Source organism: Patella vulgata, chromosome 6 (genome assembly GCF_932274485.2).
Source record: "Patella vulgata chromosome 6, xgPatVulg1.2, whole genome shotgun sequence".
NCBI classification, from domain to species: domain Eukaryota; kingdom Metazoa; phylum Mollusca; class Gastropoda; family Patellidae; genus Patella; species Patella vulgata.
In genome coordinates, this window is record NC_065884.2 from 38,951,935 (window position 1) to 38,978,118 (window position 26,184).

Here is a 26,184-nt window from a genome sequence, read left to right on the forward strand (position 1 = left end):
GAATGTTCACAAGATTCAACAAAGTGAAACAAGGGCCATAACTCAAGATGTAATTAACGGAAATTGCTGAAATTCAATAGGATTCTTTGTTTTACTAATCTAAATGATGCATATAAATTTCATTTCAGATCGGTTGATAACTCTTGTCGTTAGAGCGTTCAAAAGGTGCAACAAAGTGAAACAAGGGCCATAACTCCAGAAGAAATTATCGGAAGTTATTGAATTTAAAAAGGCTTCTTCATCTCACTAATGCAAACAACATATATCAATTTCAAAACAATCAGATCATAAATGTAGTCTGTAGAGTGTTCACAAGAAATTGTGGACGATGGGCGAACTGACCGACGGACGGGGCCGACGGCAATATACGACCGCACTTCTATGTGGGCGTATAAAAACGTTGTTTAGATGACGTGCGAAATGTGGTAGGACGTGGGGTCTGAGAGCTTGATCGATGTAGCGCACTGCTGTGATGCCGCCTCCTCTCCCTGGACCAAGATTTTGGAACACCACAGGACCCACTCTCTGATTCAGGCCGATTCCACCCAAACCATTATGCTTGGACCTCCCCATGAGTCGCTTTCCATGACACATTGGTCAGAATAACGCTGGCCAAGTCGACGCCATATTCTGGTCCTGCCATCTCCAGTTGATACGCAATACCGACTCTCATCTGTGAACAAAACAGTTCTCCATCGCCTGTGTCACCAGTTCTGGTGTTGTTGGGCAAAATGTAGACATTCACGTCGATGGCAAGGGTTGATGATCAGTCCACGGTAAGGTCTACGGCAATGGATGTTCATTATGCTTGGACCTCCCCATGAGTCACGTTCCATGACACATTGGTCAGAATAACGCTGGCCACGTCGACGCCATATTCTGGTCCTGCCATCTCCAGTTGATACGCAATACCGACTCTCATCTGTGAACAAAACAGTTCTCCATTGCCTGTGTCACCAGTTCTGGTGTTGTTGGGCAAACTGTAGACGTTCTTTGGGATATAAAGATACATGTATGATTAAAGTTTCATCAGAATCGGACAAAAATTGTGACCACTAGAGGGTCGACAACCTTCATATTGCATACTGTTACACAATTTGCGTACATAGAGCAGCCATTTTGTTGGGCAGTTTCATTTCGTAATGGATCGTAAAAGACATAGGCAATTCCTGAGTCCCGAACGTGTAGATCTATTGACTGACTATATTGATAATGATATGGGACTTGGGGATGAAAGTGAAAGTAAAAACAAGGTATTGCAATCCGCACGTGGTCATGGCAGCGGGAGATGTGATGCGCGTGTTCGTGGCGGCATTGCTCATGGCTGCTATTGATATTTTTGTTCATTTTATATATCTTTATCAAAATCCAGTGAAAAAAACAATATCTTTTAATTATTTCATGGAGAAAAATTCGTGAGAAATCCAAAATGGCCGCCATGACGTCACGTGACTACATTATTATGCAAATTTCCAAAATTCTATTTTTTCCTCTTAGCCCAACCCCATGCCCATCCCAACAGACAAAAAAAATTTCCATAAAAGCTTCCATAAGTACTGCTTGCCATTCAGTTCCAACCCCCCTTTTTTCCTCAAAAAAGGGTCTAGCACAGGCAGTGGATTTACGTCTAGCATTGAAAGGGTTAAGTTCGGGTATCCGCGATTATCAAAAGGATCCATGATCTTAGTGTGTAATGGTAATATATTCACAATTGTACCATATTTTTTACACTATTTGAGTACGAGGGGAGGCTATCAGTTTTGGTCCAATATTTACGAAATTCGAACTCAACTATCCTTAGGGTGTAATGGTGATATATTCCAACGTTGTTTTAAATCGGATAAAAATTATGACCTCTATAGGGTCGACAAGCTAAAAACGTGATTTTTAGTACATTCAGGGGCCATAATTCAGGAAGTTATGGTCAGATATGCGCAAATATCGAAAGAAAACAAGGTCTTTGGGTTATAAACTTACATTTCGAGTTTCAACAAAATCAGATAAAAATTGTGACCTCTATAGGGTCCACAACCTTGATATACCTTATTTTTACGCTATTTGAGAACGAGGGGCGGCCATTTTGTCTGTCAGTTTTGGGCCGAATTTTCACGAAATTCGAACTCAGCTGCCCTTAGGGTGTAACGGTGATATACTAAAACGATGTTTTAAATCGGATAAAAATTATGACCTCTATAGGGTCCACAAGCTAAAAACGTGATTTTTTGTACAATCCGAGGCCATAATTCAGGAAGTTGCGGTCCGATATGCACGAATATCGAAAGGAACCGAGATCTCTGGGTTGTAAACTTACATTTCAAGTTTCAACGAAATCGGATAAAAATTATGACCTCTATAGGGTCCACAACCTTGATATACCATATTTTTACGCTATTTCAGTACGAAGGGCGGTCATTTTTTCTGTCAGTTTTGGGCCGATTTTCATGAAATTCGAACTCAGTCCTCCTTAGGGTGTAACGGTGATAAAATAAAACATTTTTTTAAATCAGATAAAAATTATGACCTCTATAGGGTCCACAAGCTAAAAACACAATTTTTCGTACAATCAGGGGCCATAATTCAGGACGTTACGGTCCGATATGCACAAATATCGAAAGGAACCAAGATCTTTGGTTATAAACTTACATTTCAAGTTTCAACAAAATCAGATAAAAATTGTGACCTCTATAGGGTCCACAACCTTGATACACCATATTTTTACGCTATTTGAGAACGAAGGGTGGCCATTTTGTCTGTCAGTTTTTGACCGATTTTTACGAAATTCGAACTCAGTCGTCCTTAGGGTGTAACGGTGATATAATTGATATAATAACACGTTTTTTTAAATCAAATAAAAATTATGACCTCTATAGGGTCCACAAGCAAAAAACGTGATTTTTCGTACAATCAGGGGCCATAATTCAAAAAGTTATGGTCCGATATGCGCAAATATCGAAAGGAACCGAGATCTGTGGGTTATAAACATACATTTCAAGTTTAAACCAAATCAGATAAAAATTGTGACCTCTATAGTGTTCACAAGCGAAAACGTGATTTTTCGTACAATCAAGGGCCATAATCCATGAAGTTAAAGTCCAATATTTCAAGTTTCATTGAAATCGGATAAAAATTGTGACAGGGGCGACGACAATATACGTCCACATAAAAATGTGGGCGTATAAAAATCTGTACTACATCAATTAATAGCAGAGTTGTTATGTTGACCAATCAACTTGCTTATAAATCGCAACTTAGCCTATGCAGAAAATTCTCATCATCGAGCTTAGTCAAGGTATTGATATAATGAATCTATACTCAAGAGTTTCATCACTCTCACCCAATTAGAACAAAAGTTGTCTCATTCCAAAGTTGTAGCATCATGGGTCATTTGTCAGACTTAAAAAGTGATCACATACTAAAACCAGTCGCCACATTATTTGTAATTGTTTTCTTTGCTTCCTTTTCACATTGTGTATTGTCTTCTTATTATGTAAGTAGTTAAGACATTTGTCTAACCAGGAATAACAATGCAACAGTTTATTTTTACATTTTATATATCAAGCTGGATACATATGGTACAATCCATAAAAGATTACAATAAAGTCATTCTTTCAATCTCACTCGACCAAGACTCACGCAAGTCTGCTGATAGAAATTGCTACATCGTCTCCTGCTGAAATCCAGCGGCTGTCTGACAAATGCTCAGAGATATGATAGTCTTGTAGCTTTAGGTATGGACCTTCAATTATCTAATTGGTTAAATATGACGTAATTACGTATAATGATTGATTAATTAGCCTAATGACTTCGAAAACCACCCTTACGTGGATAGTGGAAACTTACACCAGAAGTTTCACATGTGTTATTTTGTTACTAACCTAGAATTAAATATTTACCAAATTATAACTCTTTTTACGTCGAAATCTGTCACTCATTATTTGAGTGCACAAGATCTGACTTCTATAGTATGTGTGAATCCAATAATTAGTTAAAGATACAATATAAAGCTATTATCAATTTAAAGAGAAGAAATTCTACCAATAGTTTTACAAAATCTCAACCAATCAAATTGTCTATCTCTGCTTTGAATGGAAAATGTGCATGATTGCCTTCTATCACCTAATAGACACCTACACCAAGTTTGAACATTCTACCTCAATTAGAAGGAGAGTTATTATGTTCCAAAGTCTCAACCAATCGGATTGAAGTCTCTACCTTGCCTAAGCAGAAAATGCTCAGCATCGAACTTTGTTAAGGTATTGATGTATTGAAAACATTCACGCAGTTTCACCACTGAAAGTCAATTAGAATCAAAGATGTTTCCTAAGTCTTGACCAATCAAATTGCTTATCGCTCTGCTTACCCAGAGCTAAAAATGCTCACTATCGAACTAGTCATGGTATTGATGTGATGAACTATACACCAAGCTTCATCACTTGCACTTAATTAAAACTAAAGTTGTGTCCCAAAGCATCAATCAAAAAAATTGCTTATTTCTGCTTACCCTAAGCAGAAATGCTCATCTCCTACCTCAATTAAGAGAGTTATTGTATTCCAAAGTCTCGATCATCAATCGAATTGCTTATTGCTCTGCTTACCCCTAACAGAAAATGCTCATTATCGAACTTAGTCAAGGCATTGATGTAATGGAACTATTCACTAAGTTTCATCACTCTCACTTAATTAGAGCTAAAGTTATCGTGTCCCAAAGCATCAACCAATCAAATTGCTTATCTCTGATTAACCTAAGCAGAAAATGGTCATCTTATAACTTTATCAATGCTTTCACCTAGTGAACGCCTACACATTGAACATTCTACCTCGGAAGGAGAGTTACATGTATTGTGTTCGAAAGTCTCAAGCAATCAAATGGCTTATCGCTCTGCTAGCCCTGAGCAGAAAATGTTCATTATCGAACTTAGTCAAGGTATTGATGTAATGAAACCATTTACCAAGTTTCATCACTCTCTCTTAATTAGAACTAAAGTTATCGTGTCCCAAAGCATCAATCAAATTGCTTATCTCTGCTTATCCTAAGCAGAAAATGCTCACCTTTGAACTCCATTAGGCATTCACCTAATAAACACCTATACCAGGTTTGAAAATTCTAGCTCAATTAGAAGGAGAGTTATTGTGTCCAGACAGACAGGCGGACAGACAGACCATTTTAATAGTACCCTGCTTTCTTCGAAAGGTGGGGGACAATGCAGGTACATGTATATGTAATGGGAGTGGTTGACAGTTTTTGGTCTTTTAAAGGAATCAAGATAACTGTCATATACTGCATTCTAAAAATTATCCTTATCATACACATACATGTAGCTGAGTTATACTACATGTAAATAAATTATCAATATATTATTAATATTATTTGATCTTCCACTATAAATCAGTATCAGTAAGCATGAGGAAACATTTTGGTTCAGGTTAATGGGTAGAAGCTTGATGTAGTTATCTCCCTTCCTCTTCATTCGGCCACAGCTCACCAAATATTTCTACGCGGTCACTCACGAATGTAGGGCAAAAGTTATTTTTAGTCTTTCTCTCCCTTTCCCCCCTTTTGCATGGCGATTTTTGTTGACTATTTGGTGTAGAATCGAAGAAAAGGGTTTGAAAATACATTTTCTACCAGGTTTTGGTGAATATTCATGATTTTGAGGCGGAAGGATACAAGAGTTGAGAGGTTGGTTAGGTTGAAATGTAGGGTTCGAAATTGCATGTTTTCTTGTCTCTACTTCCAGCTTGTGTATCTCAAGTTTTCCATGGTGAACCTCATACATGTACGTGCTTTTGGGCAAGAGGTTGCCACATGTTGCTCCATCTGTGGTAGAAAGCGTTCTAGCCAACGAAAATTTGGGAAAAAGTTAGAGCCGGTCTAAGAGACGAGAATTAACATTAAAGTCAATGGGCAAATCTTTAGTGATCTGTGGCCATTCAATTCCAACTTTTGATGTATTCACTACCTTGGGAGATTCTTTAGAAAAAATAAAATACATTTATTTGTATCTTTTTTTAATGTCACTTGAAACAAGAAACTAAAATCGATCAGAGGTTCATCTGAAATTCTTTTTTGAAAGTAAATTCCATTTTTTAAGATACATGTACTTTAGAAATCCTAAAAAAGCTTGTTTTCACCTTACCAATTAATGTTATCATGGTCCACATCAATGCGCATGTTCTAAATGTAGTGGTTGGGAAAGGAGGTTACGAAGTCCGACATACTTGTATGTATGGATATGAGAATTTCTGCATCTTGCTCAACACAATGAATCTTAAAGTTTTCGCTAAAATATCAAATTTCTCAAGACTTAATCAATACTAATACTCAGATTGATTATTTAACATTTAATTACATGTACAAATCAATGCAAACATATAGATATCAAAAGACAGTTTATAACTTGATGCAATTGTTCAAAGTACATGTACCTTTTACGTTGTTTTGCCCAACACATCTATAGTGATTTTGAAAAAAAACCTATATTTTCAACCCTTAAAGCAAACATATATATTTTTTTTTAATGAGTGTTATTCTATACCCATTAATAATAATAATAATTACTAAATTCCTTTAAGTAATATTGATTATTGTTATCTACAATTTAATATTTCAAGATGAAAATTATGCAAGACGTCAAGGAATGTACCAAAGTACATGTACATGTATTATGCAGTTATTTCGAGAAACAGAATTATTTACAATATACAAGTTCAAAAAATGAGATTGCCTACGGGCTACGCATTAATTACATCTGTAAAATTCGTTTGAAAGAAGGCCACATATACAAAACCAGAAAAGGACATAACCGTGATTGAAGAAATGAAATGATGTAATTAATGTTTAATGGCACGCCAGCATCAACTGGGTGATAATGCACCAGACATTTATTACTTGTGATGCTCTATGGGCTAAAGTTATCATCCGCTTGACTTTAGATTGATACACAGAGTTTAAGGTCTTGAGATGAACAAGTATATTGATTTTCATTGAATTTTGATAACTTGAACAGCTTAATCCATATTAAATGTTTCGTATACGAAAAGTTTGCATGGGGCAGGACTTTATAAAAACCAAACAAATTCTAATGATTTTCTGATAATTACTTTATGAGTTGTTACTCTTAATCAGATTTTAGTGTATTATAAATGTTTCATTACCGCAAAAAGTAAAAATATGCGACAACTCTTGTTGACTGCCCGGACGATTTAGCTGATGTGGGCGTATTATCTTCTCTGATGCAGACATGATGATTGTAATGTCACGTGATTATGTCGAATTTGGAATTTCGCATTTGGAATTTGCAATTTCAAATCTAATAATTTGAACGGGTGTTTATCCGGCCCAGGCATCAGATACAGTAGGTAAACTAGCACTAATTAGTTGTGTAAAATTACAATTTGCTATTTTATTCATTTGATTGGTTAGACATGAATTTGGCCTTTGGAATTTGGAATGAGCCTTCTGGGCTTTCGTAGTATCATGCATCATGATATGACTTCTTGTATTAATGAATGATTATGAACTCATTTTGACAATTTTTAATTTACTATTATTAGGTCAATGCACATGGACAAACAAATACTTCATTGATATATAGACAATTGTGTTTCTTCTAGGTGTTTATCCATGTGGGTTGACCTTTATGCAACATTATGAGTTAACTGCAAAAATAGTAACTTTACATGGTTTATGAATTGTAATTTACATATTGAATACCTTAAAGCGATAATTTCATATTTTTTAAGACAGTCAAAACATAATTATTTCTATGTCTTTTGCTCAATAGGTTGTCAACTCACTATTATACGATCATAGGTATTATTCTCCCACTTAAAAATCCTTTGACCCCGGAAATAATAACACAATTACCTCCCTTGTTTTTCTATTCCCCCCAATGGAATAGCTATCTTCAAACGTTTGAATTTGAAATTGAAAATGATATTTTTGCCATTTTCTCAACTAGCAATAGTGAATTATAGGATTAATAGGATTATTCTTTAACAAGGTAGGACTGTTTATAGACACCATCTATTTTAAGGCTTTACTTTAATAAATTTTAAAAATATAACTTAAAAATATAAAATTACAACTTTAAAGATGGGTTCCCAGAAAAGTATTTATCGGGTGGTTATTTCCAATAAAAGTAAGGTAATTTTGGTATACATGGAAAGTAGAGACATCCAATCTTACTAGGAAAATACTGGATTCCCCGAAGAACACCCATGGAGCTTATACAGGACAAAAATGTAAGGGTTCCCCTAATCAACAGCACAACGATTAGGAATTTCTGCACGCGTGATGTCAAAGGTCACACGCGCACATTGAGCGCTTGATGTGCAAGTTGATAAACTTTATGAAGAGTTAGACGTACAACACTTTCTGAGATAAAAATGATGGAAAAAGACGCGGGTAATGGATAATCCGAGAATTATATTAGGATTCGATATTTGTAATAAATAGTAAGCGATTAAAGACAACATTGTCTTATGTATGCAATGAATTCTCCTCTGACTCCCAAGACGTGACGTTAACATGACCTGGTTTGATCGAATTTTTATAGCAGGACATTCCTTCGCAATTACAATCTTTGAGAAGGATTTGAAGCAAAGTTCTGACAAATTAATTAGTTTGAATATGTTTTTAGTCCATATATACCATCAAATCACCCAGTTTGTACGAGGGAACCCATCTTTAAAACTATATTTCCTTTTACTTTCATATATTAAATTTTGTTTTTAAATTTTGTCACACACGTAACGATGACTTTTATGCAACATTATACTGCAAATACAGTAACTTTACATGGTTTATGATTGTTATTTACATGTTGAATACCGGTACCTTAAAACAATATTTTCTTTTACTGTCATAAATTAAATTTTATTTTTAGATTTCGTCACACATGTAACGTTATGCGTGTGACACAAATCAAGCACTGGTACTTTCAATCTTATTGTACAGATTGTCGATTCATGATTTCTTCTTTAGAGAGTTCACATGGCTAATAGGATATTAATTTGATTTTATGTTTTATATCCTTCCGTCTCCTAATAGGACAACTTTACATTTCATATCCCAGGGGTCACACACGTAACGCGATTCTTAAAAAAGTACCTGTAGCAGTGATTTATAACGTTTAGTTTAATAGTGGACACAAATCTTGAATACATGTAGGTCTACCTTTACAAATTTGTTAATGTACTAAATATTTTAAAGCTCTCCAGGTCACACACGTAACACTCCATATTGGGTTTGATAAAATTCATACTTATCGTGTCATGCAATCTTTTATTGTTTCAAAAGCTAACTACAGATCTATTTGCAGTATTCTGCAGGAATTTTTGCACCTTTCCCATATTAAATAATAATTGTTATAAGACTAATAGGTAAAAATCAACCCAGGATGCACACACATAAGAGTTGCCCAAGAAATGAATTAACGAACGGTAAACTAATAATTTAGACATATTATGATCAAGTCTTCCGATGCCCGGCTATTGTGCACCAGATATTTTAATCTATAAGGGCAATTCCACAAAAAGTGGACATGACATTCAAAAATAAATTTTTTATTTTCTGTAAAACTGAATATATTTTATTAAATATAATAAGTTGAAGTTTATTACACCACTTTTTATTTCTTCTCAAATAATTTTATTTTCGTCAAAACTACAGATTTGAACTATTTCAATTTTTCCAGCAAAAAATTTGGAAAACTTATGTACATATTTACATGTAACTTGTTCACACAGTTGTGTAATATTTCAAACCATTTATAATTTACTGTAATGTTCTACATGTAATAAATACAAAAATCAGCGTCATCCACTCATATCATTTTCCCTGTATTACATAGCTGATCAAAGTTAAGTACCATGATTACTGTAATGTGAGTTACCACAAGAGACAAATATTTTGATATTACTAAAACCAAGCAACCCTTTATCTTGATTATCTATTAATTCCCTCTCAGGTACATAAGAAATATTTGAATACCTTTAAAAAATTTTCAACTATTCTCGAAAATCATTTATTTGCCCTTAAACTCTGTAATGCGAGTTACCGTGTAATGTGAGTTACCATGAAATTTCCAAGAATGCATCAAAACTCCAGTTTCAAGAAAAGTTTTATGGAGGGTCCAATTTAAATCCAACCGCAATCAGATGAATCAACAAGAAACTATAAAGAATATTATTGTTTTTACTGAGTAAGTTTCAACAATGTTTCTTTTTCTGGGTTACTATGAAATATTGAGTAGTATTATTGACACATTTAAGTGTAATAGCCCGTTCAGACGCTTAAGTTGAACTGGTTTAAAAACCCCGGGGATCGTTAAACCAGTTTAACTTATACGTCTGAACGCAAATGTGGGGCAAATAAACCAGTTTAAAAACCCCTGCTCGTGACCTGTCTTCGAGAAGGCTTTTTATTTCAAACTGGTTCATCTTAGCCGCCTGAACGGGTTGGCTTAAAAACACCAGCTCCAGCTTGCTTCGAGCATGCGCAGTACGCACTTAGTTACATTCCTGTGAAAATATTGGCGTCAGACAGTGCCAATGTTATCGAAAGCGTGCGAGAACCGAATAAAGAATGTGAAGCTACCCATGCACAGTTAATTCTATCCTCCGATCGAAGAGGTCAGAATAGTTAAACTGGTTTGGCTTATAGTACGTGTTAACGCAACACGATGCTGTCTTAAAAACCCCAGCGATTATGAACTGGTTTAAAAATAAGCGTCTGAACGGGCTATAATATGTGTTTTAAAACTAGGTCATTTGATAACATTCAGTTCACAATATTTAAAGTATACATTATTATAATTATAATTTTATGGCAATTATGGAAAGCTATGATATTTGAAGAAATTTAATATTGATAACAAGTATTTCTAGGGTGACATTTCTTTCATTTTTAAACCAAATTTAATGAACTTGACAAAAATTTCTTTTATTTTTCAGGTTTATAAAATGCCTTTAACTAAAGCAGAAAAACAAAGAAGATACAGAGAGAAATTGAAAGCCTGTGGAAAATATGATGAGTACAAGAAAAAACATTTGTTGCAGGTCAAGAAAAGTAGAAGTAAATTAAAAGAAGCCGAAGACTTGTTAACCGAAAGTGTAAAAAAATCAAAGGTGGAAGAAGAAAGAAAAAAGAACAGGAAGAGAGTTGCAAAATTCAGACAGAAGAAAAAACAGGAATTCGAATCAAGCAACTCTCACCATGCATTTTTAAGTCTACAGGCATTTCTAAAAGCCACAGCAAGGGCTCGTAGAGCCTTACCTACAACACCAAAACGGAGAACAATTGTTTGCCGGAAACTTTTAGAGGATTCCAAGAAGAAAGCACAGCCAAATGTAGAATTATCAGTACAGAGTAAAACCTCAACTACTGGTAATAAAATCTCTGAATCAACTAAAGAGCTAGTCGACAAATTTTATGATCGACATGATATAAGCAGACAAGCCCCTGGTCGCAAAGATGCAGTAATCATTAGAAATGATGATGGTACAAAGACAAAAGTCCAAATATGTCATTTGCTTTCGTCTGTTAAAGAAAAACATGCACTGTTCAAGAAAGAATTTCCTTCATTTTTGGGTCGATTCGCCTGAAATTTGGTTTTTACACTTTTTTCATCCCACCTCACCATTAGACATCAAATGAACGAAATCTGAGATGTCTTGTCATTTTGAAAAGTTTGAGTTCAGTTTTCTGTAACATGACCTTGACCTATGACTTTGACCCATTTATCTTTTCTGTAGGACGTTGTCTCTGCTTTCACCTCAAGCATTAACTTTGATAATACAGTAAGAAATAGGGGCACAGCAAGCATAAACGAAAAGGGCGCGAGATGGATGGGAAGTTTGGACTCATAGTCAAGGTCACGGATGGTTAAAAGGTGACTAATGGAGGTCACCACAAACTTTCACATTGACCACACCCATTGACTTCCTTTCGGACACGGGCCCTCTGCGTTTGACCGTTTTCTGACCGAGCAATGTGCGACAGGACCAAGGTAAACGTCCATGATTCAAGCCAAGGTGATAGCCTTCGAAATGGTTACGGGGCGAAGGTCGTAAGTCAAGGTCAAATGTCCCAAAAATGACTTTGAAAAGTTTGAGTTTAGTTTTCTGTAAGATGACCTTGACCTACGACTTGACCCAATTATCTTTTCTGAAGGACGTCGTCTCTGCTTTCACCTCGAACATTAACTTTGATAATACAGTAAGAAATAAGGCCACGGCAAGCATAAACGCAAAGGCCCCGATATGGATGGGAAGTTTGGCCTCAAGGTCAAAATCAAGGTCACGGCAATATTTACACCTAAAGTCCAATCCACTGATCAACACCAAATAGTATTTTATAGAAAATGGTGGCTTCACGCATAAATTAAAGTATACGAAAATTATATTAATTTTTATGAACTGCAGTGTTAGGCAGCTAGTGCAGTGTGTCGGTTTCCGTCTTAGTGTCTTGTTATTCGAGTCTAAATAGTAAACAAAGCAAATGGCGTCAAAAGGATGAAGTTCTCTCTCGTTAGAAATTAAAAGGTCGGTAAAATAAAAAGTTATTGATCGATTCGGTTGAAATTTGGTGTGTGGTCATTGCTAGCCCCCCTTAACATTCTCTGAAAATTTCAAGTGCCTACGACCACGGGAACTGTTAGAGGTACGAAAGTGCAATAGCGCCTCGTGATCTGTAGTGTAATCAACAAAAATTGGCGCTAGGTGTAAATATTGCCGTGACCTTGATTTTGACCTTGAGGCCAAACTTCCCATCCATATCGGGGCCTTTGCGTTTATGCTTGCCGTGGCCTTATTTCTAACTGTATTATCAAAGTTAATGTTCGAGGTGAAAGCAGAGACGACGTCCTTCAGAAAAGATACGTGGGTCAAAGTCGTAGGTCAAGGTCATCTTACAGAAAACTAAACTCAAATTTTTCAAAGTCATTTTTGGGACATTTGACCTTGACTTACGACCTTGACCCCGTAACCATTTTCGAAGGTTATCACATTGGCTTGAATCATGAACGTTTAACTTGGTCCTGTCGCACACTGCTCGGTCAGAAAACGGTCAAACGCAGAGGGTCCGTGTCCGAAAGGAAGTCAATGGGCGTGGTCAATGTGAAAGGTCGTGGTGACCTCCACTAGTCACCGTTAACCATCCGTAACCTTGACTCTGACCTTGAGTCCAAACGTCCCATCCATCTCGGGCCCTTTGCGTTTATGCTTGCCGTGGCCTTATTTCTAACTGTATTATCAAAGTTAATGTTCGAGGTGAAAGCAGAGACGACGTCCTTCAGAAAAGATACTTGGGTCAAAGTCGTAGGTCAAGGTCATCTTACAGAAAACTAAACTCGGACTTTTCAAAGTCAGTTTTGGGACATTTGACCTTGACTTACGACCTTGACCTCGTAACCATTTTCGAAGGCTATCACCTTGGCTTGAACCATCGACGTTTACTTTGGTCCTGTCGCACACTGTTCGGTCAGAAAAGGGTCAAACGCAAAGGGCCCGTGTCCGAAAGGAAGTCAATGGGCGTGGTCAATGTGAAAGGTCGTGGTGACCTCCACTAGTCACCTTTAATCATCCGTGACCTTGACTTTGAACTTGAGTCCACACTTCCCATCAATCTCGGGCCCTTTTTGTTTATGCTTGCCGTGACCCTATTTCTTACTGTATTATCAAAGTTAATGCTTGAGGTGAAAGCAGAGACAACGTCCTTCAGAAAAGATAAATGGGTCAAAGTCGTAGGTCAAGGTCATGTTACAGAAAACTGAACTCAAACTTTTCAAAGTCAGTTTTGGGACATTTGACCTTGACTTACGACCTTGATCCCATAACCATTTTCAAAGCCCATAATCGTGGCTTGAACCATCGACGGTTACCTTGGCCCTGTCGCACACTGCTCGGTCAGAAAACGGTCAAACGCAGAGGGGCCCGTGTCCGAAAGGAAGTCAAAGGGCGTGGTCAATGTGAAAGTTCGTGGTGACCTCCACTAGTCACCTTTAACCATCCGTGACCTTGACTTCGACCTTGAGTCCAAACTTCCCATCAATCTCGGGCCCTTTTCGTTTATGCTTGCCGTGACCCTATTTCTTACTGTATTATCAAAGTTAATGCTTGAGGTGAAAGCAAAGACAACGTCCCTCAGAAAAGATAATTGGGTCAAAGTCGTAGGTCAAGGTCATGTTATAGAAAACTGAACTCAAACTTTTCAAGGTCAGTTTTGGGACATTTGACCTTGACTTACGAGCTTGACCCGTAACCATTTTCAAAGCCCATCATCTTGGCTTGAACCATCGACGTTTACCCTGGCCCTGTCCCAAAAATGACTTTGAAAAGTTTGAGTTTAGTTTTCTGTAACATGACCTTGACCTACGACTTTGACCCAATTATCTTTTCTGAATGACGCCGTCTCTGCTTTCACCTCGAACATTAACTTTGATAATACAGTAAGAAATAAGGTCACGGCACACATAAACGCAAAGGGCCCGAGATGGATGGGAAGTTCGGACACTAGGTCAGGTTCAAGGTCACGGATGGTTAACGGTGACTAGTGGAGGTCACCACAACCTTTCACATTGACCACGCCCATTGACTTCCTTTCGGACACGGCCCCTCTGCGTTTGACCCTTTTCTGACCGAGCAGTGTGTGACAGAACCAAGGTAAACGTCCATGATTCAAGCCAAGATGATAGCCTTCGAAAACGGTTACGGGGTCAAGGTCGTAAGTCAAGGTCAAATGTTCAAAAAATGACTTTGAAAAGTTTGAGTTTAGTTTTCTGTATTATGACCTTGACCTACGACTTTGACCCAATTATCTTTTCTGAAGGACGTCGTCTCTGCTTTCACCTCGAACATTAACTTTGAAAATACAGTAAGAAATAAGGCCACGGCAATCATAAACGCAAAGGCCCTGATATGGATGGGAAGTTAAGACTCAAGGTCAAAATCAAGGTCACGGCAATATTTACACCTAAAGGCCAATCCACTCATCAACACCAAATAGTATTTTATAGAACATGGTGGCTTCGCGCAAAAATTAAAGTATACGAAAATTATATTAATTTTTATGAACTGCAGAGATAGGCAGCTAGTGCAGTGTGTCGGTTTCCGTCTTAGTGTCTTGTTATTCGAGTCTAAATAGTAAACAAAGCAAATGGCGTCAAACAGATGAAGTTCTCTCTCGTTAGAAATTAAAAGGTCAGTAAAATAAAAAGTTATTGATCGATTCGGCTGAAATTTGGTGTGTGGTCATTGCTAGTCCCCCTTAACATCCTCTAATAATTTCAAGTTCCTACGACCACGGGAACTGGTAGAGGTACGAAAGTGCAATAGCGCCCAAAAATCGACGAGTAAAACTTATTTATTCTATACATTATTGTTTATTTATCAATAAGTAAGTGTTTAACAGATTATTTAACAATACGTACAACTCAGTTAATTGACTGCTATTATAATAACAAGGGGGGTGAAAGTATATGAAACGGTCCGGTAAAAAAATACGTTGGGATGAAACAGCCCTAGAGGAAACGGTTGTGGGATGAACTGACCCGCACCCTTTTTTAGACAGACGTTTGCTTCATCTGGGCAACTTCAAAGTTTTCTCTTTTCAAAATTACAGGGATTTAAATGAATATCACAACTTGATATAATGTATTACATCAAAATCTATCCATAAACTCACCTTAAAATCTAAATATATCCCTCCTTTGATAGAGATTTAAGAGTTTTTCAACACTTGGCAAGTGCCCCCATATTTTAGAAATGAATTCGAGGTCAAGGTTGCGAAGGGATGTAACTCTAGTCTATTTACTTTGACCAGGAGGACACAGCTCACCAAAGTAAAATATTTCTACGCCGTCACCCGTTATTTTTAGTCTTTCTCTCCCTTTTCCTTTTTCCCCCTTTTGCATGGTGATTTTTGTTGACTTTTTGGTGTAGAATCAAAGAAAAGGGTTTGAAAATATATTTTCTGCCAGGTTTTGGTGAATATTCATGATTTTGAGGCGGAAGGATACAAGTGTTGAGAGCATAGGCTGTACGAGCTGGGGGGGGGGGGGGGGAGGGGCGGCCGCCCCCCCATTTTGGGCACCAAATGCTGGGAAAATTTGGGCACACAATTGTACTTTGTAAAAGTTGTATACAAAAATATTGTGTTCTTGAATGTGTCCAATTTAACACCAAATTTATTATTATTATGTAACATACTAAGGACCTAACTACATTTTTTGGGCACCAACCACCACCGCCCCCCCCCAGTCAAAAATTTCCCCGTACGCCTATGGTTGAGAGGTTGGTTAGGTTGAAATGTAGGGTCAAAAATTGCATGTTTTTTTGTCTCTACTTCCAGCTTGTGTATCTCAAGTTTTCCATGGTGAACCTCATACGTGCTTTTGGGCAAGAGATTGCCACATGTTGCTCCATCTGTGGTAGAAAGCGTTCTATCCAACGAACATTTGGGATAAAGTTAGAGCCTGTCTAAGAGACGAGAATTAACATTAAAGTCAATGGGGAAATAATTAGTGATCTGTGGCCAGGATTCGGACTAGTAATTCTCTCCCCATCAAGAGAACGGTAGCACGTCATTTCGGTCCTGCGTCATTTCGGACTCAACACAAAGGTCGTTTCGGACTCAGTCAGGCGACTTTTCGGACTCGGTCAGGTGACTTTTCGGACTCGGACTAGAACTATAGCCTACATATTAAAGAAGTTTTCAATAAAGAACTATTCCCAAAAGAATATTTATAAAATCACAATAATTCATCCACCCAATCATACACACTGTCATACTCACCCCCAAAACAAATAATAATACATGTAATTAAGATTAAGACTAGAACTGCGATGCATGCAGTGATGACCCGTTTCACCGGTGCTCCGTACGTTATCCTTCAACTGACGTCACTTCCACAACCAATGGAACCGTTAAACAGATTACCACATCAACATTGCACAGAATTAGCCAATAAATCCAGCAATATCACTTCCATTTATACATTTGTTACTCTCGACAAGATGATACCACTTCCTTTGTACCAAGCGGAATCTCTCACCCACATTCCAGCACCCGGATTCGAAATGAAGTTAGCACACATATTCCTAGCGCCAGTAAAAACCTAGATACCGAGCGGAATCTCTCACCCATATTCCAGCACTCGGATTCGAGATCTAGTTAGCAGACATAATTCTCAGCGTACTCCAGCACACCGATTCGAGATCAAGTTGGCAGACATATATTCTCTAACCATATTCCAGCACCCGGATTCGAGATCAAGTTAGCAGACATATTCTCTCACCGTATTCCATCACACTGATCCGCAGCGAATATTTGCTTGGCCGCGACAATCACTGATAAGGATGACATTGATGCGGCTTAATGAGCTAGAAATATTAACTTTTTTCCTGGGACAAATTAAATTCTAAAACATTTTTTGTATATATTGGAAAAATAAATAAAGGCGTTTGACGTATTTGTAGGTAAAAATTATTTCCGATTTAGTGTAAATGGGTATTAAATTGACTAAAATGCAGCATTCTCTCCGAAGCAGTTATGTTTTATGTAAACAATGCACGCGCCATTCAGCCAATGATTCACACCGCGTGCTGTGACAGCACGTGTTAAGGCAGTCATCTATGACAGAGATATTATACGAGACTCGTAATTCTCTGTGAAACAGATTGGTATTCCATTTCCAGCATTCGGATTCGAGATCAAGTAAGCCCACGTATTCCTAGCGCCAAGAAAAATCTAGATATAATTATCACGAAAGTAATTGTTACTTTTATATTAGTAAATAAAATTTTAAAACATATTAATGCAAAGTATTATGTAATAGATCCCCCGATTACACACCCAAAATGTACTATTACCGTAAACATACTAAAATATCGCACACTAGGCTAACTGAGCATGCAAAAAAGGGGTACGTACATTTTGCATCAAAAAATACCCCAACCAGCTTTGGTGGGAAAATGTTTTTTGTTTCACGGAATCAAGAGATGAATAAACTACTAGAATACAAAATTTCAGAAGGCTCCTATGCTGGCGTTTGGAGATATTACAATAAACATACTAAACATATGGGGGAATAGAGTTGGGGGTAGGCTGACTGCGCACACAATAACTTCTAAACTAGCTTTGGTGGCTTCAATATCTTTATTTCACCAACTGAACAGATGAATAAGGTATGCACATGCCGAATTTCATTAACTTTCTATGTTGGCGTATCGAGTTATACCACCGCAAAGTTCCTAGCACCCGGATTCGAGGTGGAGTTTGTGGGTTCAATAAACAACGGGCACGCCCACGCTGCATCAAAAAACGACCCAAACCAGCTATGGTGGGAAAATGTTTTTTATTTCACGGAATCAAGGGATGAATAAACTACTAGAATACAAAATTTCAGAAGGTTCCTATGCTGGCATTTCGAGATATATTACAGTATAAACATACTAAACATATTGGTGGGAAAATGTTTTTTGTTTCACGGAATCAAGAGATGAATAAACTACTAGAATACAAAATTTCAGAAGGCTCCTATGCTGGCGTTTGGAGATATTACAATAAACATACTAAACATATGGGGGAATAGAGTTGGGGGTAGGCTGACTGCGCACACAATAACTTCTAAACTAGCTTTGGTGGCTTCAATATCTTTATTTCACCAACTGAACAGATGAATAAGGTATGCACATGCCAAATTTCATTAACTTCCTATATTGGCGTATCAAGTTATACCACCGCAAAGTTCCTAGCACCCGGATTCGAGGTGGAGTTTGTTGGTTCAATAATCAACGGGCACGCCCACGCTGCGTCAAAAAACGACCCAAACCAGCTTTGGTGGTAAAATGTTTTTTTATTTCACGGAATCAAGAATGAATAAACTACTAGAAGACAAAATTTCAGAAGGTTCCTATGATGGCGTTTCGAGATATATTACCGTAAACATACTAAACATATGGGGAATCGGGTTAGGGTAGGCTGACTGCGCACGCAATAACTTCTAAACTAGCTTTGGTGGCTTCAATATCTTTATTTCAATAAATCGACAGATGAATAAGGTATGCACATGCACAACCTCGAATCAGGATACTAGGAACTTTGCGGTGGTATAACTCAATACGCCAACATAGAAAGTTAATGGAATTCGGCATGTGCATACCTTATTCATCTGTCGATTTAGTGAAATAAAAATATTGAAGCCACCAAAGTTAGTTTAGAAGTTATTACGTGCGTAGTGAGCCTACCCTAACCTGATTCTTCCCATATGTATAGTATGTTTAAGGCGATATATCTAGAAACGCCAACATAGGAGCCTTCTGAAATTTTGTATTCTAATATACTATTCAAAAAAAGTAGGGGATATTTGATTTTTAAGTGTTATTAAAGTCACCTAATGAAACTGACGAAGAAACAAATGACAAAATGAAATGAAGTTCACATTCATCGATTTATTCCAAATGATCGTTAGACTAAATAAGGCACAGACTGACCATTATAAGGGTAAAATGATACCCGGGGTCAAACAGCAAAGTTACCACAGCATCACAACCAAGTCAGTAACGGGTAAATCCTCCTCTGTTTGCCAAACAAGCATTGATCCGACGTGGCATACTCCTAATGAGACGTCTAAGGTCATTTTGGTCCAGATTGTCCCATTCCTGTTGCAACGCAGCAGCAAGTTCTTGGACATTGGCAGGACGTTGTTGACGTTGACGTAACCTCTGTCCAAGCATGTCCCAGACATGCTCGATGGGGGAGAGGTCGGGACTCAGTGCTGGCCAAGGTAATGTGGTGATGTTCTGTTGTTGGAGGTAACCTGTAACGATCCTGGCCCTGTGACATCTTGCGTTGTCATCCTGGAAGATGAAACGGCGGCCATGACGTCGTGCGAACGGCACAACATGGACTGCCAAGATGTTGTCCCGGTAGTACTGGCCTGTAACACGCCCTGCAACAACATGTAAAGCCGTTCTTCCAGCAACAGTGATGCCTCCCCACACCATAACAGAACCACCCCCAAATCGATCATGTCTGATGACGTTAACGTCTTGGAAGCGCTCGTTTCGACGACGCCACACCCTCCTACGTCTGTCCAAAAAATCAACAGTGAACCTTGACTCATCTGAAAACATCACATTGCTCCAGCGTTGATTATCCCAGTGTTGACGATCCCTACACCAACGACGTCTTGCCTGAATGTGATGATCTCTCAAACAAGGGATCACGCGAGGACGTCGGGCGCGAAGGTGACCCCTATGCAGTCGATTCCGAATCGTCTGGCCACTCACTCTCACACCAGTGTCTGTTTGAAGACGAGCGCTGATCTGATTTGCTGTGATGACACGATTTCTCAAGGCCAAGGTACGGATAAATCGATCCTGGGCTTGAGTTGTCGCCCTTGGTCGACCTGAGCTTGGTCTGTCCTGTACAGATTGTGTATCACGGTATCTGGACCATAGCCTGCTTATGACAGACTGAGAAACATTCATCGTCCGCGCCACAACTGCCTGTGTTGTGCCGATCTGTAGCATGCCAAGGGCACGTAACCTTTCATTTTGGGTAAGCCGACGCATATCAAAATTTGTTTTCTGGTCACTAAAACAATTAAACTGATGTTTCCACCCTGGAATTCAATGCCACAATGACTGTAACATTCAAAGTCAGAGTCGTGCAAATCTTGGGTTGAACCCCCATGATGATCCCAAGCATCACCTGCATTCCATGCGGTAGCTATTGGTGCGTTTGGGCGTCACATGTAACTGGAAATGTTTCTTCTGTTAGGTTCTATAGTGACTTTTTTCGTAGTCATTTGCATATTTTAGTATTATGCCCCCAAAATCAAATATCCCCTACTTCTTTTGAATAGTATAGTTTATTCATCCCTTGATTCCGTAAAACAAAAAACATTTTCCCATCAAAGCTGGCTTGGGTCATTTTTTGTGGCAGCGTGGGTGTACTCGTTGTTTATTGAACCCACAAACTACGCCTCGAATCAGGGTGCTAGGAACTTTGCGGTGGTATAACTCGATACGCCAACATAGAAAGTTAATGAAATTCGGCATGTTCATGCCCTATGCAACTGTCCAGTTGGTGAAATAAAAATATTGAAGCCACCAAAGCTAGTTTAGAAGTTTTTGTGTGCGCAGTCAGCCTACCCCAACCCGATTTCCCCATATGTTTAGTATGTTTACAGTAATATATCTCGAAACGCCAACATAGGAGCCTTCTGAAATTTTGGATTCTAGTAGTTTATTCATCTCTTGATTCCGTGAAATAAAAATTTTTTTTCCCACCAAAGCTGCTTTTTGGTCATTTTTTGTGGCGGCGTGGGTGTACCCGTTGTTTATTGAACCCACAAACTCCGCCTCGAATCCGGGTGCTAGGAACTTTGCGGTGGTATAACTCGATATGCCAACATAGAAAGTTAATGAAATTTGGCATGTGCATACCTTATTCATCTGTCGATTTAGTGAAATAAAAATATTGAAGTTTAGAAGTTATTGCGTGCGCAGTCAGCCTACCCTTACCCGATTCTCCAATATGTTTAGTATGTTTACGGTAATATATCTCGAAACGCCAATATAGAAGAATTCTGAAATTTTGCATTCTAATAGTTTATTCATCCCTTGATTTTGTGAAATAAAAAACGTTTTCCCACCAAAGCTGGTTTGGGTCATTTTTTGTGGCAGCGTGGGTGTACCCGTTGTTTATTGAACCCACAAACTCCGCCTCGAATCAACTCCGCCTCGAAACTGGGTGCCAGGAACTTTGCTGTGGTATAACTCGATACGCCAACATAGAAAGTTAATGAAATTTGGCATGTTCATGCCTTATGCACCTGTCCAGTTGGTGAAATAAAGACATTGAAGCCACCAAAGCTAGTTTAGAAGTTATTGCGTGCGCAGTCAGCCTACCCAAACCCGATTCCCCCAGATGTTTAGTATTTTTACGGTAATATATCTCGAAACGCCAACATAGGAGCCTTCTGAAATTTTTAATTCTAGTATTTTATTCATCCCTTGATTCCGTGAAATAAAAAACATTTTCCCACCAAACCTGGTTTGGGTCGTTTTTTGATGCAGCGTGGGCGTACCCGTTGTTTATTGAACCCACAAACTCCACTTCGAATCCGGGTGCTAGGAACTTTGCGGTGGCATAACTCAATACGCCAACATAGAAAGTTAATGAAATTCGGCATGTGCATACCTTATTCATCTGTCGATTTAGTGAAGTAAAGATATTGAAGCCACCAAAGCTAGTTTAGAAGTTATTACGTGCGTAGTGAGCCTACCCTAACCTGATTCTCCCCATATGTTTAGTATGTTTACGGTAATATATCTCGAAACGCCAACATAGGAGCCTTCTGAAATTTTTTATTCTAATAGTCTATTCATCCCTTGATTTCGTGAAATAAAAAACATTTTCCCACCAAAGCTGGTTTGGGTCGTTTTTGATGCAGCGTGGGCGTACCCCTTGTTTATTGAACCCACAAACTCCACCTCAAATCCGGGTGCCATGAACTTTGCGGTGGTATAACTCGATACGCCAACATAGAAAGTTAATGAAATTTGGCATGTTCATGCCTTATGCACCTGTCCAGTTGGTGAAATAAAGACATTGAAGCCACCAAAGCTAGTTTAGAAGTTATTGCGTTCGCAGTCAGCCTACCCCAACCCGATTCCCCCATATGTTTAGTATGTTTACGGTAATATATCTCGAAACGCCAACATAGGAGCCTTCTGAAATTTTGGATTCTAATAGTTTATTCATCCCTTGATTTTGTGAAATAAAAAACATTTTCCCACCAAAGCTGGTTTGGGTCGTTTTTTGATGCAACGTGGGCGTACCCCTTGTTTATTGAACCCACAAACTCCACCTCGAATCCGGGTGCTAGGAACTTTGCAGTGGTATAACTCTATATGCCAACATATAAAGTTAATGAAATTCGGCATGTACATACCTTATTCATCTGTCGATTTAGTAAAAAAGAAATATTGAAGCCACCAAATCTAGTTTAGAAGTTATTGCGTGTGCAGTTAGCCTACCCTAACCCGATTCTCCAATATGTTTAGTATGTTTACGGTAATATATTTCGAAACGACAGCATAGGAACCTTCTGAAATTTTGTATTCTAGTAGTTTATTCATTCTTGATTCCGTGAACTAAAAAACATTTTACCACCAAAGCTGGTTTAGGTCAGTTTTTTGATGCAGCGTGGGCGTGCCCGTTGTTTATTGAACCCACAAACTCCACCTCGAATCCGGATACTAGGAACTGTGTGGTGGTATAACTCGATACGCCAACATAGAAAGTTAATGAAATTCGGCATGTGCATACCTTATTCATCTGTCGATTTAGTGAAATAAAGATATTGAAGCCACCAAAGCTAGTTTAGAAGTTATAACGTGCGTAGTGAGCCTACCCTAAGGTGATTCTCCCCATATGTTTAGTATGTTTACGGTAATATATCTCGAAACGCCAACATAGGAGCCTTCTGAAATTTTGCATTCTAATAGTTTATTCATCCCTTGATTTCGTAAAATAAAAAACATTTTCCCACCAAAGCTGGTTTGGGTCGTTTTTTGATGCAGCGTGGGCGTACCCGTTGTTTATTGAACCCACAAACTCCACCTCGAATCCGGGTGCCAGGAACTTTGCGGTGGTATAACTCGATATGCCAAAATAGAAAGTTAATGAAATTTGGCATGTTCATGCCTTATGCACCTGTCCAGTTGGTGAAATAAAGATATTGAAGCCACCAAAGCTAGTTTAGAAGTTATTGCGTGCGCAGTCAGCCTACCCCAACCCGATTCCACCATATGTTTAGTATGTTTACGGTAATATATCTCGAAACGCCAGCATAGGAGACTTCTGAAATTTTGTATTCTAGTAGTTTATTCATCTCTTGATTCCATGAAACAAAAAACATTTTCCCACCAAAGCTGGTTGGGGTACTTTTTGATGCAAAATGGACGTACCCCTTTTTGGCATCCTCAGTTAGCCTAGTGTGCGATATTTTAGTATGTTTACGGTAATAGTACATTTTGGGGTGTGGGGTGGGATCGGTGGATCTATTACAATTATTTTCGTGATAATTATATCTAGGTTTTACTTGATCTCGAATGCGGGTGCTGGAATACGGTGAAAGAATATGTCTGCTAATTTTTTCTCTCGAATCCGCGTGCTGGAATACGGTGAGAGAATATGTCAGCTAACTTGATCTCGAATCCGGGAGCTGGAATACGGTTAAAGAATATGTCTGCCAACTTGATCTCGAATCGGCGTGCTGGAATACGCTGAGAATTATGTCTGCTAACTAGATCTCAAATCTGGGTGCTGGAATACGGGTGCGAGATTCCACTCGGTAACCTAGATATAATTATCACGAAAAAAATTGTTACGTATTAGAAAATAACATTTTAAGCCACATTAAAGATACATTATGGGAGATTTTTATAGAGAGTTGGCCATTCTTGCTATAACAGTTCAAAAGTAGACAATGAAAGAAGAATATATTGAAAATTTCAGTCAAATTACTTTATTCTGAACAAAGTTATCATCGTTGTAATATTTGACTAGAAATGGTAGTCAAATATATCTTCACCTTGGCCGATCGTTTGATTGACAGGCGTTAACTCCACCTACACAATCTTGATTATCAAGTAACGTTTTCAATGGCTTGAGACAGGTTTGCAGTTCAATTCGTATCATATTTATTTTTACTACAAATTAAAAATAAGACTTTTATTATATAGATAAGAAGCGAAAGTTTGAAAGGAATGGACCAAATCAATGAGGCATAATTATAGCCGACTTCTTGTTAGCCTGCGTGTACTCTTGTACTGTAAGGTGACTACGTGACTCCCGAAGCAGACAAATAACAAACACTACAGTGATCCAATGGAGCTGCAATTCAACTGGGGTGATGTTAGCTGCGATGTTTATCAATTTTTCTGTAAACGCAAGTGACAAAAGAGCGTTTAATACCAACATCCAAACTCTCATTTTAACCACAACTGAACATAATATCAAGGCCGTATATGTCGAACTTTCAATCAAATGCGGCATCGCTCAACAGCGGCCTCGCTTCGTACACTCTATCATTTAGCCTCGATCTAACTGATGACGTCAACGTAACGGTTAATAATCTCCACATGGGGCGCCATATTTGATTTAATCAATCCAAGCTGTAGCCGAGCCATCCGTGGGTCTACAGAGTTGACTTTGGGCTTGTTTAAATAAAGATCTAATTTATAATTTCTATAACATCTATAGCCTAAATTAAGACTTGCAATAATCAGATTTAGCTCTTGCATAATGTATATATGTTATACCCCCCCCCCCCCCAAGAAAAAAAAAATATACTATTACCGTAAACAAACTAAAATATCGCACACTAGGCTTACTGAGCACGCAGAAAAGGGGTTTAGAAGTTATTGCGTGCACAGTGAGTCTACTCTAACACGATTCCCCCACATATTTAGTACGTTTATGGTAATATATCTCCAAGGCCAGCATAGGAGGCTTCTGGATTTTTGTATTCTAGTAGTTTATTCATCTCTTGACTCTGTGAAATACAAAATATTTTGACGCAATAGCCAGTTTGGAGTACGTGCTTTTTGGTGCAGTGTGGGCATACCCCTTGTTTACTGAACCCACGAACCCCGCCTCAAATCCAGGTGCTAGGAACTTTGCGGTGGTATAACTCTATACGCCAACATAGAAAATTAATGAAATTTGGCATGTTCATAACTTATGCAGCGTGGGAGTACCCCTTGTTTATTGTACCCACGAACCCCGCCTCGAACCGGGTGCTAGGAACTTTTCGGTCGTATAACTCGATACGCCAACATAGAAAGTTATAGAAATTTGGCATGTTCATACCTTATGCATCTGTCGATTTGGTGCAATAAAGATCTTGAAGCCACTAAAGCTAGTTTAGAAGTTATTGCGTGCGCGGTGAATCTACCCTTACCTGATTCCCCCATAGTTTTAGAAAGTTTACAGTGATATATCTCAAAAAGCCAACATAGGAGGCTTCTGAAATTTTGTATCCCTTGGTTCCGTGAAGCAAAAAACATTTTGCCACCAAAGCTGGTTTGGGTGCTTTGTGATGCAACTTGGGTGTACCCTTTGTTTATTGAACCCATGATCCTCGGCTCGAATTCGGGTGATAAGAA

General features: G+C 38.3%; 1 protein-coding gene across 2 annotated transcripts in view; it reads right to left on the reverse strand.

Annotated features, from left to right (window-relative positions):
- LOC126825463 (liprin-beta-1-like) overlaps positions 1-16,938 on the reverse strand; it is a 254,385-nt gene extending 237,447 nt beyond the window's left edge. The window contains exon 1 of one of the 2 annotated variants that reach the window (XM_056101629.1): positions 16,796-16,938. The gene's annotated coding sequence lies outside the window, so the exon portion shown is untranslated. Of the gene's footprint in view, positions 1-15,685; positions 15,800-16,795 lie in introns of those variants that run through there. The other variant, XM_056101628.1, reaches the window with a different exon arrangement.
- Between the last annotated feature and the right edge of the window lie 9,246 nt (positions 16,939-26,184).